Source organism: Pyxicephalus adspersus, chromosome 1 (genome assembly GCF_032062135.1).
Source record: "Pyxicephalus adspersus chromosome 1, UCB_Pads_2.0, whole genome shotgun sequence".
Lineage (NCBI taxonomy): Eukaryota > Metazoa > Chordata > Amphibia > Anura > Pyxicephalidae > Pyxicephalus > Pyxicephalus adspersus.
In genome coordinates, this window is record NC_092858.1 from 133380732 (window position 1) to 133397195 (window position 16464).

Sequence of the window (16464 nt, forward strand, 5' to 3'; positions counted from 1 at the left end):
CTTCTCTTTTTTCCTTTTAAAAAAAGTTAAAGGACTGGCCAAACTTTTTGGACTAATGTAGGTGAACATAGCATAGCAGATGAACACGTCTTGAAAAAATGGTCAGACTGATGTCAATTGTTTGAGATGTTACATGTAAAAAGTAGAAATTTGCAACAAAGGGCGAATCTGACTTTCCCTCAAACATTTTCTCTTGGGAATCAATTACTGCCATTGAAACACATGGACCTGAATGATTCCCATGAGGGAATGTTTAAGGGAATGTCTGAGTCCAGAGTGTTAATGTTAAAAAAAAAATAAATGAAAACACACAATAAATGCAAAAAGTGAACCATGACAGTACAGAATCTATTTTAATTACATTAACAAATCAACAAAAAAAAATCAAATCAAAAATCACAAAGAGAATAATTAATGCAGCCCTTTCCTATTGAAAGAGACTCGGTGAGCCATGTTCAATTAAACTTGCACAAATCTTGGCCAAATCCTATACACTTTTTTATTGCAATAATCATTGATAGGTAATGGTGCCAGTCTTGGGTCCAAAAATCAGACTGACCATTATTTCAATAATTTCTGTGCCCAGGTGACTTCTACTTGCATGACTGCGTGACCAAAACTACTCAGAATCAGTTACCTCACTTGGAAAGCATGTAACAGTGGCCATAGCAAGTATTCGTAGAGTAATCAAATTAGCAGGCACATATTAATGCAAAGCACCGAATCAGTCGCTGTGTGGGGACCTCAAAATTGTAGAAATTGAATTACCACTGTCTAATGGTATGCTACAACCTTTTTTCAGGCTTTCAGTGGTTGCATTTGGTATTTTAAAAGCCAGCAAAAAGTGTTTTAACCAATTGATTGTTAGTAGTTATAATTCTTGCTCCCCAAAACCAGAAACATGGTAGGGGTATATTTTTGGCCTATATGCTCTGTGCTAAAAGACGTCCCTGTTACTAATCTTAGAAGGTTAGAACATGTACCCTGGTTTAGGGTGCAAGGTACATGCACCATCAAAACAAAGATTGGGTCCTTCTCAAAAAAACAAACTGACAAATACCAGAAAAACTGCCAAACTAACTATATTATATTTCCTACAGCAGTAAACTGAAAACACTAAGCAAAAGAGTAGGTAAATATTTTTGTTTTCAATTACTAGGTTAACCACCTGAGCGTTACACTGAGGTCTAGATTTCTGTACCAAAAGTGATCCACTGTTTTTCATGAAATTTTTTTTTAAATTGTAGACCTGTAACTTACAGAAATATGTCCGAACAGGGGTTCTAGTAGATAATATGAATATAAAAAATGTATTTACTTTTATTTTATTTTTTTTTTTATTTTTTTGGATTGGATTGGATACTGGAGTTTGTATTCAATCCAATACAAAATGAGCGTTTGAATTTACCAGTTATGTACTTTGTATTAATTTTATATTATTTTGTATTGGATTGGATACGCAAGTTTGTATCCAATCAAATACAAAATATAAATTTGAATTTCCAAGTTATTTACTTTTATTTTATTTTTTTTATTTTTTGTATTGGATTGGATAGGGAGTTTGTATTCAATCCAATACAAAATGACAGTTTGAATTTACCAGTTATATACTCTGTAATTATTTGAATTATTTTGTATTGGATTGGATACAGGAGTTTGTATTGAATCCAATACAAAATGAATGAATGAGTTTCAATTTGAATTTCCCGCACACGCGCCGACGTCATCACGCACGCAGGGAGGAGTCGTCCGTTTTTTTTTTCTCCGCCGGACGAGTTCTCGTTTCAGAGATCATCCGGCGCTGGAAGAAGAAGGACGTGGACGATCAGCGGGACCAGGTAAGATGCCGGCCGGCGGAACACAAGATGCCGGCCGGCTTCTTACCGGGCCCGCTGGCACCCGACGCTGGAGAGGGAGATCGACGGACGACGATCGACGGAGGACGACGCTGGAACACGAACATGACGCTGGATGAGCACAGCGGGACCAGGTAAGTAAGGATGGGAAAAAACTCAGGGTTAACCATCGTAGCCATTTTTTTTTGCCCGTACGAAGGTCGGGCTTAACGGCAAGGAGGTTAATGAGAAACTGGTTAACTGGTTTAATCCCACATCCCTAGCAGTTTTTAGTAATCTCTCTTTGCTAGTCAAATGGCCAGTACCAGCAGCCATAGGCATGTAACGGACTTCCTATGTCAGCTGTGTACTGATCAGCTTCATCACAAGGGGATTCCATAGTCCTGTCTAAACTTTACCCTGTAACAACTAATAGCTCATAAGTGGCAGAGTGGCAAAATACTATATATATATATATATATATATATATATATATAATTTTATTTTTTTGGGGGGATGTGTTAGTGAGCATTGCCACCATTGAAGCAGCAGTAGGACAATACCATATCAAGAAAATTATTTAGCTCCTTTGTCCCACACATAGATAAATGCCATATTATATTTATAATAAATGCAGTAATCTTATTATGTTCTGCATGCAGATTTTGCACACCAGCTTTAACAACAAATTAAAATGAATGGATAACAGCATTGAATTACACAGTTTCATATATCCATTAAAATGCTCAATCGGGCTTTTATTAGAATTTGAATGTAACTCTAGCATTGAAATAAACCATAATTACAGGCATAACATAATACAATTATTTGCAGATATGTTGTAAACGCAAGGCTTTACAGTTGGTTCACTTTACAGTATTGTTTGCCTCTGTGCTATTGTTTACACATGGAATTGTATGTAGAATCAAACAATTTGTTTATATAATCGGGGAAATATTAAGATGTGTTATTAACAGCACAATGCATAAATATACTCTTTGGAATGATGCAAAAGCAAGTTTTCTTATACTCCCCAAAGCCCTTTCTACAAATATATCATTACATCAAGAGCACCTTGATGACATTCCCTGCATTTACATCAATCATTTGTGCATTAGCAAGGGGAGTCTTCTCATAATTGAGTTATTAGCAGATTCTGCAAACACAACAAGCCCCTAGGTCCTAGGTAATTGGCAAATCATTGTGGTCTCATCAAGGGCAGAATAAAGGAAAGTTTCCAAGCACTATAGTATATGTGTTACCTTGCTAATCCCCCCTCACTACCACCACCACCACCACCAAAACCACACACACATTACCTGTTTAGTGCATGCAATGCTGACTCATTGTTTTTCATAAAAAGTTAATATAGAGCAAAAATCTTCTTTTCTTTTTTTTAAGTGCAACACCCTTCTTTTTTTTTTTAAAAAAAAGGGTAAAGCACCTCCTCTTCCTGTCTTTATCACCACAGGAGTGGAGAGCCTCCTAGGACACATGCACAGAAGGGGCATCTTCCTTCACTAAGAGGAAAGAGATGACTATCTCACTCATATGAAGTGAGCTCGGCTCTCTTTTTTTCCCCTTTACACCGGGCTATGTCACCTGATCTTGAACCTATGCAGTATGAGATTGGGTGACGTAGCAAGAAAAAGGTAGATGAAGACTGAAGTTTTTGGCACCCGGCACTTCCTTTGTGCCAATACCAAGAACTCCAGGATGGTGCGGGACCGGATCGAGGAAAGGTCCAGTGCGATCGAGTGATCTGCAGGATTAAAGGTAAGTGTGATTTTTTTTATTTTTCAGTTTAGTTCTGCTTTAGGTAAAACTTCTACTGCTCAGAGATCCCTATTTCACCAACCACCAGCCAATAGACTCACTAGTTATCTTGGTAACTGACTGAGGTCTGATGTTTCTCATGATGAACCATTTTTATTTTCCTCTTGCCAGGTCCCGTATATAGGATAACCAAACTTCCCTTCACTTCCAGCAATTAATTTAAAAATATTATTACTCTGCTAACTCACTGTAGCAGAATATTCATTACTTAACATGGTCTCCTTTAGACTTCAGTAAGGTTCTACTCAATCAGGTTTAGTGAACTTCATTAAAAAATCATTACAAGTTTACCCATCTCTAGTCCAGAGTATAGTAGATCCAATTTTAGACTCTTTTTAGACAATTGTCACTGAAACAAGTGTCCAAGTTGTTAAATCTTCTTTTGTTCTGTTGACAACAGCATTTACCAGAACAAATCTCCCTAATGGGGACACATCTTAACAGGGATTGTAACCCCTCACCACGCTACCATCCTACGAAAATGGCTTTAGACTTTGATTCTTATATATTCTTATATATAAGATATATATATCTTATACATGAGGCAAGCTGAAGCAGTTTTTGCTAGGAGTACCTGAAGGGGCTTATAAACTGTAATTTCATCTCTGGGATAAATTTCATAGTCTATTAAAACTTGCAATTGTAGAGTAAATTTTTGTATCTAAAAATGTTTTCCTGACTGCGTGTTTTTTGCACCAATGTCACAGGCATATACTTGATCATTAGTAGAAAATATGGACAGTTAATTTGTACATTTTATTAAAAAAAAACGCGTACCATAGGGGAACAGAAATGTGTGTGTATGGGGTGGGAGTGGGGACTTGTAAACTAATATTACCCTTGAACAAGTTCATAAGGATATCTAGATCAGAGTCCAGACATAAGATACCCATGACACAACTACTATCTTTCTAAGTAATCAGATTATAATGAATGTTTCTAATCAGAATATAATAACATGGCTCATTACTCATAAAAGAATTTTAAACTGGGAGCCGTGATTTTTTAATAATGACTGAAAACATATTTGGCTAATAAGTAGGTAGTAAAGTATGTGAGCATCTCGACAAATGCTCGTAATATGCTTTATTAAAGCTGAGCCACTGGGAAAATAGCTAAATATATAGATGGAACACATTGATATAATTTATTATACTTGCTGAAAGAGTTGAAACTTTGTTTGGCTATTCTTGTTTTAGGCATCCTTGCCAGACAGTACATCTATGTCTGTATCCTACCTTACTATGATATGTAACTGTGTAATGAAGGAGCAATAGAACATTTATTAAATCAAATTGCTTCACTCCCCTACTTAGTCATTTTATGGAACTTACAGCAGTAGCAAAGTGAATAGGTGGCAATGAGTCCTAACCCTTCATTTAGCATTCTGTGCATGGTGATACAGGCGGCTCACAGTACGTTATTTGTAGGTAAAAATATTTTATGATTGTTATACAAATGAACCTGGATTAGATATAGTCTAATGGTTGTATGGGAGCAGCAATGGATCAACACAACTGTACACCTATGACAGTAGGCTAGTAATGATTGAACACATGCTGACAAGATTTCAAGTGGTCTCAGTTGATATAACAGGCTAGTACTGCTTGTACACCTTGGTGAACTTTTTCCATATTTTTACACTTTGAGTTGCTTTCCCATCTCTTTTCCCCGTGTTTTTTTAATATGAATAATTATAATGCATTAGCTTTAAATAAATAAAATAATAAACATATTTTTGTCTTGAACTCAATAATTAAGTAAATATATACAAAAAGGAGTGCACAAAAAGACCCCAACAACGTTGGCAATCACACCTTTATCTTATTACTCTTTTTTTTCCTTTTCCCAGGGACGTCCCAAACGTTGAACACGAACTGACCAAAATCAGATCAGACTCAACATTCTCTTAAGTTTAATAACCTAAAGACCAGCAAAGTGCCTAGTGTTTTTTTACACTTCCACTACACAATGATTAACAAATGTCAGAACTTTAATGATTTAATAGGATTATGAGTTTAGGAGTTTAAAGTTCAATTAGAGGTCAGTGGTAAAACTGAAATCTTGTCAGATACTTTGTTTAAATCCTGAAGCATAGATTACTTAGACAGCAAGGATCATCCGGTATAGCTGACTTTAGACTTCCTTGGTAATACACAAAAATAATGACATAGAGACTTTAGATCCGGGGTACAGCTAATCCTTGTTCTAAAAGACTAGAATTTGGCCTTAGTTGTTAATTCTATGCATCTGTAATTGGAGGACTTTGAATTCTTTTCCTGAAAAAGGCACTTGATATCCTATGTTGTAGATGTTTTTGAGCCATTTTCTGTATAAGAATATATGGTGGCTCCTAGAGTGTTCAAAAACACTTGTAGAAACATTCCTTAACAGATCAGCAAATCAATGCTGGTGCTGGTGCTGGTGATGTATTAGATTTTAATGATTAGAAAGACCTGCTGTTTTACGTTAAGAAGTCGTCAACTTTCAAAGTAAGCATGGGAAAATCAATGAAAAAAAGTTTCCTGAGGTTGGGAAACCTCTTGTTTGTTTCTTTGGCATCCTTGCACAAATGTAAATGGTTCCATTAAAAGTGTGCACTGGTGTACATGGACACTTAGATAAACGGATGTATCCAATAAAGTGTTCAAAGAACAAAAAGACAAATTTATAAGTTCAGTATTTCATAACAAACAATCAAACTTCACTCTGCTGAAGCAGACCAGGATATGATGAACTGTAGTTGGTTGTTTATTGAATAAAATCACCAATATGAAAACCAAACTAGATGAACCATATACCACTATATATCTGTTCTTTAGGTTCAATGGGTCATCAATTCCATTTCACCTTCATGTAACTGCTTTAGATTAGCATACACAAAAAGAAAGCTCCTTGGTACACTAAATCAATTTACTACTTTGAAAAAACGTAATCTTTTGATTTCATAACACTTAAATGTAGTCAGTGTGGTTTCACTTTCTTTTTTTTTATATTTAGGTACTTTACTTTCTACCCAGCCTTACTCCCCAAACCAACCACTTATTCATCTTTTTGTTGTAGGCTGTTATCCCCATAAAAAGGGAAAGGTGAGAATTCAACCATCCCTGCTATGCTGATACTTGCCCACATGTTTGACTTGCCATTCCTGGAGTGGATGAAGTAGGACAGCTTTGGAGATTGCTGGACCATGGTAGGAATTAATAAATACTAAATATTAGTAGGGTAAAGTAACTGTTGCTTGTGGTATTTTTTTACAGTTTGCATTATGTACAAATTCCCCCACACACAGGTAGACTGGATAGGGGTCTGTTGGATTCCTAAAACTTATTCACTGGGGGGCACTCATGATGGGGCTAAGAACACTAACATTACCACCCCCCTCTCTTCCTGCAACACTCTTGGGCACCAGGAATAACAAAAGCCCAGTGCTGCTCCATCTGGGTGCCCATTTTCAAGATGCTTTAAAAACATCCCTGAAAACACTGAAGGCTGGGCATTGGGACTGGCATCATCACAGTGAAGGGGCTGTACGCTCATTGTTTCCTTGCTTGGGGGGGACATAGTGATTGTTTAATTATTTTGTTATGTTTTTTACTGTAATAAAAAAAATTGAAGTGCTGAATCTTTATTAGAAGCATAGGTTGAGCACTCCCTACTGGCCTAAATGTCCACAGCTTTAAAGAAAAGAAGCGCTTTTTAATTCTAAATACACATTCCCCACTTCCCCATAGTTTAAATATTGTACAAGCTGAAGAACAGGTGAATTTTTCAGAAAAAAATTACATTCACTGAGAAATAAATATGAATAGTACAGTTGAAAAACAGACGTTGGACAAATCCTGTTTGATTACATTTTCACTTGTTTTCGACAGGTCAGTCATGTATGAAGGTGAAAACCATTCACACATGTAATGTAAAATATCAATAAATAGTTGTAAAAATAATTGGGGGAATGTCAGGAGAATATCTTGCTAAATCACTTACAAATACACCTCATTATACCGTATATAAGTATTGACACACATGTAAAGAATTTTCAGTATGGGCACATTCTTTTTTTTTTTTTCCAAAGGAAGCTTTATTGAAACAATCAAATAAGCAATAAGGTATACATTAAAAGTATAACATTTGAAAAATGACAAAATTGTTGAAGTTACATAACAGATACAAGTATATTGTTCTTTTTAAGATATATTTTAGATTGCTTAGAAACATTGATAAACAACAAAACATTTAAAACCAGGTATTGTTTGTCAGTGATGGTGGGGGGGGGGGGGGGGGGGCGGGGTGGAAGAATGGGAAAGGGGGTAAGGGACTTTGAGTAGAGAACCTGAACAGATGTAGCTGTAAGTTTATGCAGTTGGAGTGTCAGAGAGGTAAGTTTGGAATGCATTTGTGCTACGGAAATGTAGCCAGCATGCTCATGTAGAGTAAAAATGTGTCATGCCATCTCTGGATGAATGGATAAGTTCCTCCATTTCTGCTATTTTATTTATATTACCAAACCATTCTTTAATTGTTGGTATTTGGTTTGATTTCCATCGTAGTGGGATCAATAACTTGGCTGCATTGAGGAGGTGGAATAGTAATGTCTTTTTGTATTTGTGTGGCTGAGGTGCTGGTCGCTATGGTGCAGGAGAATCTGTGCAGGAGGCAACTGAAGTGTTTCGCCTGTGATGACCGGGATGAGGTCCTGGACATCTTTCCATATTTTTTGAATACTAGAACAGTTCCACCATATATGTAAAAATGTACCTTCCTCTGCACCACAGCGCCAGCACTGACTGTTGCATTCTGGGTAAGGTTTATTGATTGTTGTGGGTACTCTGTGCCATCTTGTGCGTAGTTTGAAATTCTTTTCTTGAATGTTTACATTCTGGGAACCTTGTACCGTTAGTAAGTTAATATTCTCCCAATCCTGTTCTGACAGTTGAATCCCTAAATCTTTTTCCCATTTATTCTGAAGGAGAGACTGACCTGCCCCCGGAGGGTCAGTCAGTTCCTTGTGGATTGTTAAAATTACATGTCTAATTGCGGTAGATGATAAACATCATTTCTTGAATGGAGTGGGACGTCTACAAATGTGTGGGCGGGAAGTAGAGGCACTGAGTAAGTGTCGCAATTGAAAGTATGCACACCATGGAAATCGAGTATTTTCTGTTTCAGAGCTTAGGGACTGACGGTCTTGGAATTTGTCCTTATCAAAGAAATGTGCTGCTGTTATGCGTCTATTAGCATGCCTTTGTTTGAGAAACCTCGATGACTGGCCTAGAGGGAAGGCTGGATTGTGCCAAATTGGGGATAGTAGTCTTGGTATGGTGGATATGTTTTTGACTACGACAAGCCTGCCCAAAAACTTCAAGTGAGGTGCCAATAAAAGGATGTTCTTTGAGAAGAGGGGTCAGTTGCTTGTACCATAGCCATGGTAAGTTTCTTAATTTGCTTGTGAAAAGCACTGTTTAACGTTACCCAATCTTAGTTTATGTGCCTTCAAATCTATTATCCTAGAAAAGTGACAGGCCCAGTAATATTTTTGAATGTCAGGGAGCCCAATGCCTCCATGTGGTTTGGGTGCTGCCAGTAAGCATAAGGCCACTCTAGGAGTCTTTTCACCCCAAAAAGGATCGAAAAGATGACAGTAACGTTTTAAAAAATGAAACCGACAAGTTGAGGGGTAATAGTCTGCAGTAAATATAGCATGGGAGCGGTTACGTTCATTTTCAAAATTGCTGCCCTTCCGAACCGCGAAAAGTTGATTTGTGTGGGTACATTCTATTAATTTGTTGCCTAAAGGTGATGTTTTCCTTGTCCGCAGTAAAATCTGGCATATGGGATAAGTGATGGCACATTTCTTTTGCTCCTCTGTCTTACTAAATTCATCTATTTTTTTGACAGGTTTTCAAAAAGCCCTTACAAGTAACATAGCTTATTCTAACATCTCAAGGTTTTTTTTTTTTTTTTTTTTGCAAATCTGGAAAAATGCAAGGTCTTCTTGTCCTTTTCTTCTTGGCATAACAGAATAAAATGACAATAGACAAATTTATCCTGCTCATGCGGGAAGCAAGAGACATATCTTTTCTGAAGAATTCAGTCAACATGCAAATCTGACATTTCCAGAAGGCAAATAAAATGCACTGAGCTGGATTCCTTCTGTGTGTTGCTCTGCTTGCTTTATTCTGATGGACCTTCAGTCTGAATGCAGTTCTTCTTTGGGCTATCTATTCAAATAAATTGATGACATATTTGCCCTGATGATCCATACGTGGTAAATGAAGGATAACTTCAAACAGAATACAAATTGCAAACAAATTTACAGAGTAGCTGTTAATACGCTGTTTGAATTACACTCTTAAAGCAGAACTTGTAATACGGTTTGGAATGACACTCTTAAATCAGAAATAAATCCGTGAAACAAAAAAATTAAAAACAGGTAACAGATTTGTGCCTGTTCACAATCTTCTATTGAATGTACCCAAGCTTTACACACATAGCTCAGTGTATGATCCTGAAATTCCAATGTGCTGGGAATAAAAAAACTACTTGTGCACTAGTGTGCACAAGAGTTACACCATTCTGGCCTTTGAAATGACCAAGGACCGAACACGAAAGAGGACCTGGTGAACATGTTGATGATGGAGTGTGAAGAGAAGAGTTTGGTTCCGGGAAATATAATATAGAAAGGACATTGAAAGGTTCATGTAAAGCGTAAGCTACCATGACTTGTGTGCTGTCCTGTCCGAGCTCTGACTTGATCTTGAGAGCTGTCACATGTGGGCAGTTCTAACCCTGGGTGTGCCTTCTCTTCCATGTTTTATAAGTTTTGCCCATCCCACTGGCCAATCAGGAAATAGCCTCTTAATCATCCTTGGCTATTTAGCTATCCCAGACACAGCACTCAGTGTTCATGCAACGTGTTTCCACTAGTGCCGAGTTCCCTATCTATGTTGAGTATTTCCTGTACACCTATTACTTAATTCAGTGTTTCCCCTGTCCAGCTCCTGTGTTAACCCCTTGTTGCCTTGTCTGTTGTTTCCAGCCCATTTCCTTGTACTTATTCAGTATTCCTCTCCGTGTGTGGTTATCCCTGAGTCACCTGTGCCTCTTCTTGTTTCCATTGTCTCCTGTGTTCCCTGTGTCTGCAGTGGTCCCTTTGTCACTGGTGTCTATTTCCTGGATCCCTGGTATTTGACCCCTGGCTTGTGACTTGACCTCTCTTGCTTGCTGCCTACCTCGACCCCGGCCTTCTTTGACAATTTTTATGCCTAGTGATTAGGTACCATGTATCCTCCTGCCCACTCTGGTGCCCAAGGACCTCAGCCTGGCAGTAACCAGCAGCGCAACATCCTCACCACTAGAGGCTCTGGAGAAGACCTGGTTACTGCTTAGACTCTGGGCCTTGGCCCATCTCCGGGCTCGCACCACTTCTGTGCAAGTCGTAGCGCCCCCTAATGGCCCTGTCTCCCCAAGCGTAACAAGAGAACAACAGTGTCTCTGGTTCAATGCTTCTAATTCATCCACTTTCTACTTTCTGTTACTGATATTTATACATGAAATAAGTAAATTTATTGGAAATTTGTAAGACCACCAATTGCACTGACTAATTCAATGCACTTAGTATTAAACACATGGACTATACAATGTTTACTCAAACAAAGAGAGAGCTCAGAGAGGATCACATAAAGGTAAGTGTATGTAACACTTTTCTTTTTACTTTCCACTCACCTTGCTCATTATATTTCCTAGAGATCTCCTTTAAAGTTCAATTACATTTTTTTTAATGATTAAGTAATTAAGCTAGAAAGTAAGTAATTACAAGGTGATGGAAAAAGAACTTGCAGATTAGTAAAAGAAAACTATGTTTAGTATTTTTTTTTTCTTTGAATGTTAGTACAAGGGACATATATTAGGTTGCTGTGTTTCAGAAGCATGCTGAAAATTCACAGACCTGTATCTTAAAATTAATTTAAAGCCCACATCTTAATATGATCACTGTGAAGGGGGACTGAGGGATATCTGGAAATATGGAACCACAGGTGATTTAGAGAGGTCTGCTCTGTGTATGAGCATCTGTCTAAACCTCCAGGACACTGCCAGCACAGGACAATTTGATATAGAACATAACTTTTTAGCAAGATCGAATAAACAGTCATCTTACATAGCTTTTTAATTAACTGATTTCTGAACAGTCATTTCACAGATACTGTTACAGAATAATAGACAGCAATAATAGTCAACTATATTGCATGCTACTCTAGTGTGCAGTAGTGCACATATCATGTTGTAGTATGTTGCATGAATGGAACCATATTACACTTAATTAATGTGCATGTATTGTACATTAACCCATGCTGCATTTTAAGGTTCAAGTCCATATTTAGGTCCATTTTGGTTCGTTGGCAGCCTATTAAAGTGAGCAGGCTGCCTAAGTGCAATGCACACTAACTATTGTGCATTAATGCACTACTATAGACTGTACAGATATGACTGAGCACTTTATTATCACAAATTACAAAGCTACATTAATTGGTGTTTCAGCTTCGAGGAATCTGGTGCTAGTAGCTGTATTCAATCATCATACCACCTCTTAACCTTTGTAAAATTTTCTTGCATGCTATAATTTGTCAAAATGGATTTGAAAAAGTATTTGCATGATATAAAGTAGGGAAGAGGTAAAGATTTGTCAGATTTAGTGGCAGTCATATTGGTTCTTCTTGTCACTTTATACCTTAAGTAATGTGTGTTAAAAGAGAGTATATAGAACTAAGCTTGGGTGACAGGTGGCAGACTGAAGTGTCATTGCTGATCCTTTTTCATTTACAGTGCCTTGGATTTGTTACTATTTTCCAAAAAAGTTATAATGCTTTTGCTGTATTGGAACAATTCAAATAAATTAAATTTTGATATACTACCACACTCAATATAATTTTAAAAGTGAATTATTAGATATAACAAAAAAACTAGACAGATCGCAAACTCTAAAATATTCAATTAAAAGCAGAGTCTTGTTTAATTTATGAACATAATTTTTACATACATTTTTATTATGATTAATGTTTTTAATTAACACAGATAATATTTCTTTGAGGGGTTTGTTTTTGGTAGCCCAACTGCAGTAGAGTGAGTGAGGTAAACATTTTTGTTAAGTTTCTATTGCTCTTGATGTGTCGCCATTGGGAAGCAATCTTTTGCTGGAGCTGCTGAATTGTTCTCAGTTCTTCCTTATAAAATGGCATAAAACACCACAGAGGATCACACAGCTTTAGATTAGGGGTACATTTTTGTAACTCGATATGCAGGAGAAAGAGTTAAGGCAGCAAAGAACAGGCAATTGCCTGTGATATAGGCTCCTATCCTGAAGTACCTTTCCTATGGGTCCCTTTTCCTGTGGCTTTTCTATTTTTGCAGCCGGGTCTCTAATCACTGGGAACCCGGTTCATCCATGGAATTGGATAATTGAAGTATTCACAAGACAAAAAAATTGAGTGAAGAGTCCAAACTTTGTTAGTAATTTAAAATCAAGACCCAAAATTACTAGGTTCATAACACAATTATAATATCAGATTGGGAGGTAAGGGAAGATTAATTATAAAAAGGCTCCTAAGCCCATCGGTAAAGCCAGAGACATATGGACACTCCTCACCCTACCAACTCAGGTTTGCATTAAAATATATATTTTTTTTAGAAATGTATGTCATATATGATTTTAGAATGTTTCCAAACTTAGTGTTCATATTGTTAGGATACGGTTATTTTATCTCGTAGCACAGATTTTTTGATCCGTAACAATTATGTTATTCAGCTAATCAGATTTTTAAACCAGTATTAAACGGAAAAAGAAAGACTGCTAAGAGAAGGAATCTCTTATTTTGACCTTTTCATAGCACAACAAATGTGCATCAGCTAATGACATGTTTTATAACAATAATGGGACTTGTCATATTACTCAGTGAGTCATAAGTCTTTAATGCCATTACTGTCAAACTTCTTTGAGAGAAAAGAAATTATTCAATTTCAAATTAAGTTTATGCTGCGATTTGAGATGACTGTTAAAAATAATCACTGTAAATATGACTATAGCAACAAAAGCATAAACATGACATATTAGGATTAAAATGCCTCATAATTGTGTAATATTGAGCTGTAATGATAATCATTTTGTCAAAATTTCTAACATGCTTTCCCATTAGAAAATTTATAACAGATAACAAGGTTAAATGCTTTGAGTCCTTTAAAATAACATCAGAATACATTTATTTCCTAACTATTGTTGATTTTTATTTTAATGCCCTAAAGCACCAGAGGTGCATGACTGCACGATAAAGATAAAGTTATTGTCGGAGAGTTGAAAATCCAAGGCCAGTGATCGGAAGTCTTGCTAATTTATTCCTGATTGCTATGATAACTATTCATTTACCATGATAATGTGTAAGTTAGTGTACACTGAGACAGTACATGCTTAATGTGTCATTGACATACATAGTAGAGCTCAGCCTTTGACAGCTGTCATCATCCAGAGGCCGGACTGCCTGAGCCCTACAGGTATAGTATTGCGCATTAAAAAAATATTAATTCCAACTTGGAATTTCCAAATCTGATTGGATTTATTGACTGATCCAACTGCATTTAATCCAAGTTTGCTTTTTGGGCTCCTCCACTACTCACCACAAAGTACCATGCGCATATCTGAGAATACAAGATAAATCAAATAGTGTAGGAAAAAAGCACAAGCTCCTGGTTCCACCATATCTTGTAGAAAACAATACAGATCAGTCAAGGTTTCCTAGCCTAGGAGTTGGAAATTATACCTAGAGGAAACAGAGTGAACAAATCAATATACCTCTTTTTGTTGTAATACATCTGTAAATTAAAAAAATGTCTTTACCCAAGCCAGAAGAAAAGTTACATTTTTAAGCAGAATAAAATGAATAGAAATTCAAGGCTAGTAAGTGTTTCATTTCTCTTTCAAATGAAACATGAAAGAGAGAACTAAACTTTTTGTCCTAAAACCACAGCTGTGTTATCAAACCTAATACAGCTGAAATGATAATAAATGTCATTTGTGGCACTTTGTGTCTTGATATTTTTAGAAGGTATTGTATGTGTTATAAAATATTATATTATTATGATATGATCTACATAAATGTTACTTATTTCTTCCACCCCCTACAGCCTTACTTTTAAAGATTCTCACCCATGAGTCATTACTCCAGAGAAATTGGAATGTTTTTATATAGTAATATGTCACCTAGGAAGAAAATGCTAAGGGCAACTGAGAATTTATTCAAATTGTTTGAAAAAGGAAATAGCTATGGCACTATCATTTGCAAGCAGATGAAACTGTGATGGAAAGGTGGCCTAGAAAGACAGTAAAATGACTTGCAGTGCTAAATTAGGTAAAAACAGTAAGATAAGAGTCTAAAAGTATGCTAATAATGAATATTTCTTAAAGAAAGAATATATTACATCATAAATTGGTAACACACTGGTGTTACCAGGACTGGTCGAACGTACAGATCTATTGGTTTAATGAGGAATGTCAGTCTTAGTTCTTCCACTAGAAAACATTGTTTTCATTTCCATTGCCAATGAATACTTGTGAAATTCAATACATACTGAATTAAATATGAAACATATTGAATAATATTTAACAATTTATTTTAACTTTTTTATAATATATAGTGCCCATGCAATATATAGATATAGGATTTTCCTGATTTGTCCCAGACTGGAAACAGAAAGCAGAAATGTTACCAGAATGTGGAAAAGCCACTTTTAATCGTCAATGTTTGAAGATTTCCCCTCTGTTTTTGTTTTAGCTGCAAGGCTGGTTTTAGGTATGGCAAATGGGCAACTATCCAGAGCCCCTACCCTCTCTAGGACCCAAACAAAAAGAATGGAAAGGGGTGCAGGAAGCTGGAATGCATTAAATTTGGGTCCCCATTTTACATTTAGCCCCATTTTGTCTAAAAACACTTTTTCAAAAGTAAAAGTTCATGAAAGTCTAAAAACACTTTCTGTGACATCACCAGAATAAACAGATTGAATCTCTGCAGCAAATACGTAAACAGCAATAGAAACATAATTTCTATTTTAATAGTTTCCCCTACCTGATAGATTGTAAGCTCATTTGGGAGGGGTCCAATCCTCCTCCTGTGTCATTGTTTGTATCTGTCTGTCATTTGCAAAATAAAATACATTGGTATTTTATTGCTGCCCTATTATTACATGTATCAGTGAACATGTAATATTAGGGCAGCACGGTGGTTCAGGGCTTAGCACTCCGGCCTTGTAGCGCTAGGTCCTAGGTTCGAATCCTTGCCAGGACACTATCTGCATGGAGTTTTGCAGGTTCTCCCTGTGTCTGCGTGGGTTTTCTCCGGGTACTCTGTTTTCCTCCTACATCCCAAAAACATGCAGTTAGGTTAATTGGCTTCCCCCTTAAAAGTTACCTTAGACTACATTAATGACTTATGACTATAGTAGGGACATTAGAGCTCCTTTGAGGGACAGTTAGTGACACGCCTATGGACTTTGTACAGCGCTGCGCAATATGATGGTGCTATATAAATACTGTGTAATAATAATAATGACCCACTGGCATGAATAATTTTTTTTTGATTCACTTCTTATCTTAAGCCTCCTAGCGGTAATCCCGAGTGTGACTCGGGGTGGCTTTTACATGCAAAAAGCGGTAATCCCGAGTCACACTCGGGGTAACTTTAGAAGCCCCCCTCCACCTTTGCCCCACGCTCCAGCGGCGATCAGATGGTCCCGTTGTGATGCCGGGGCG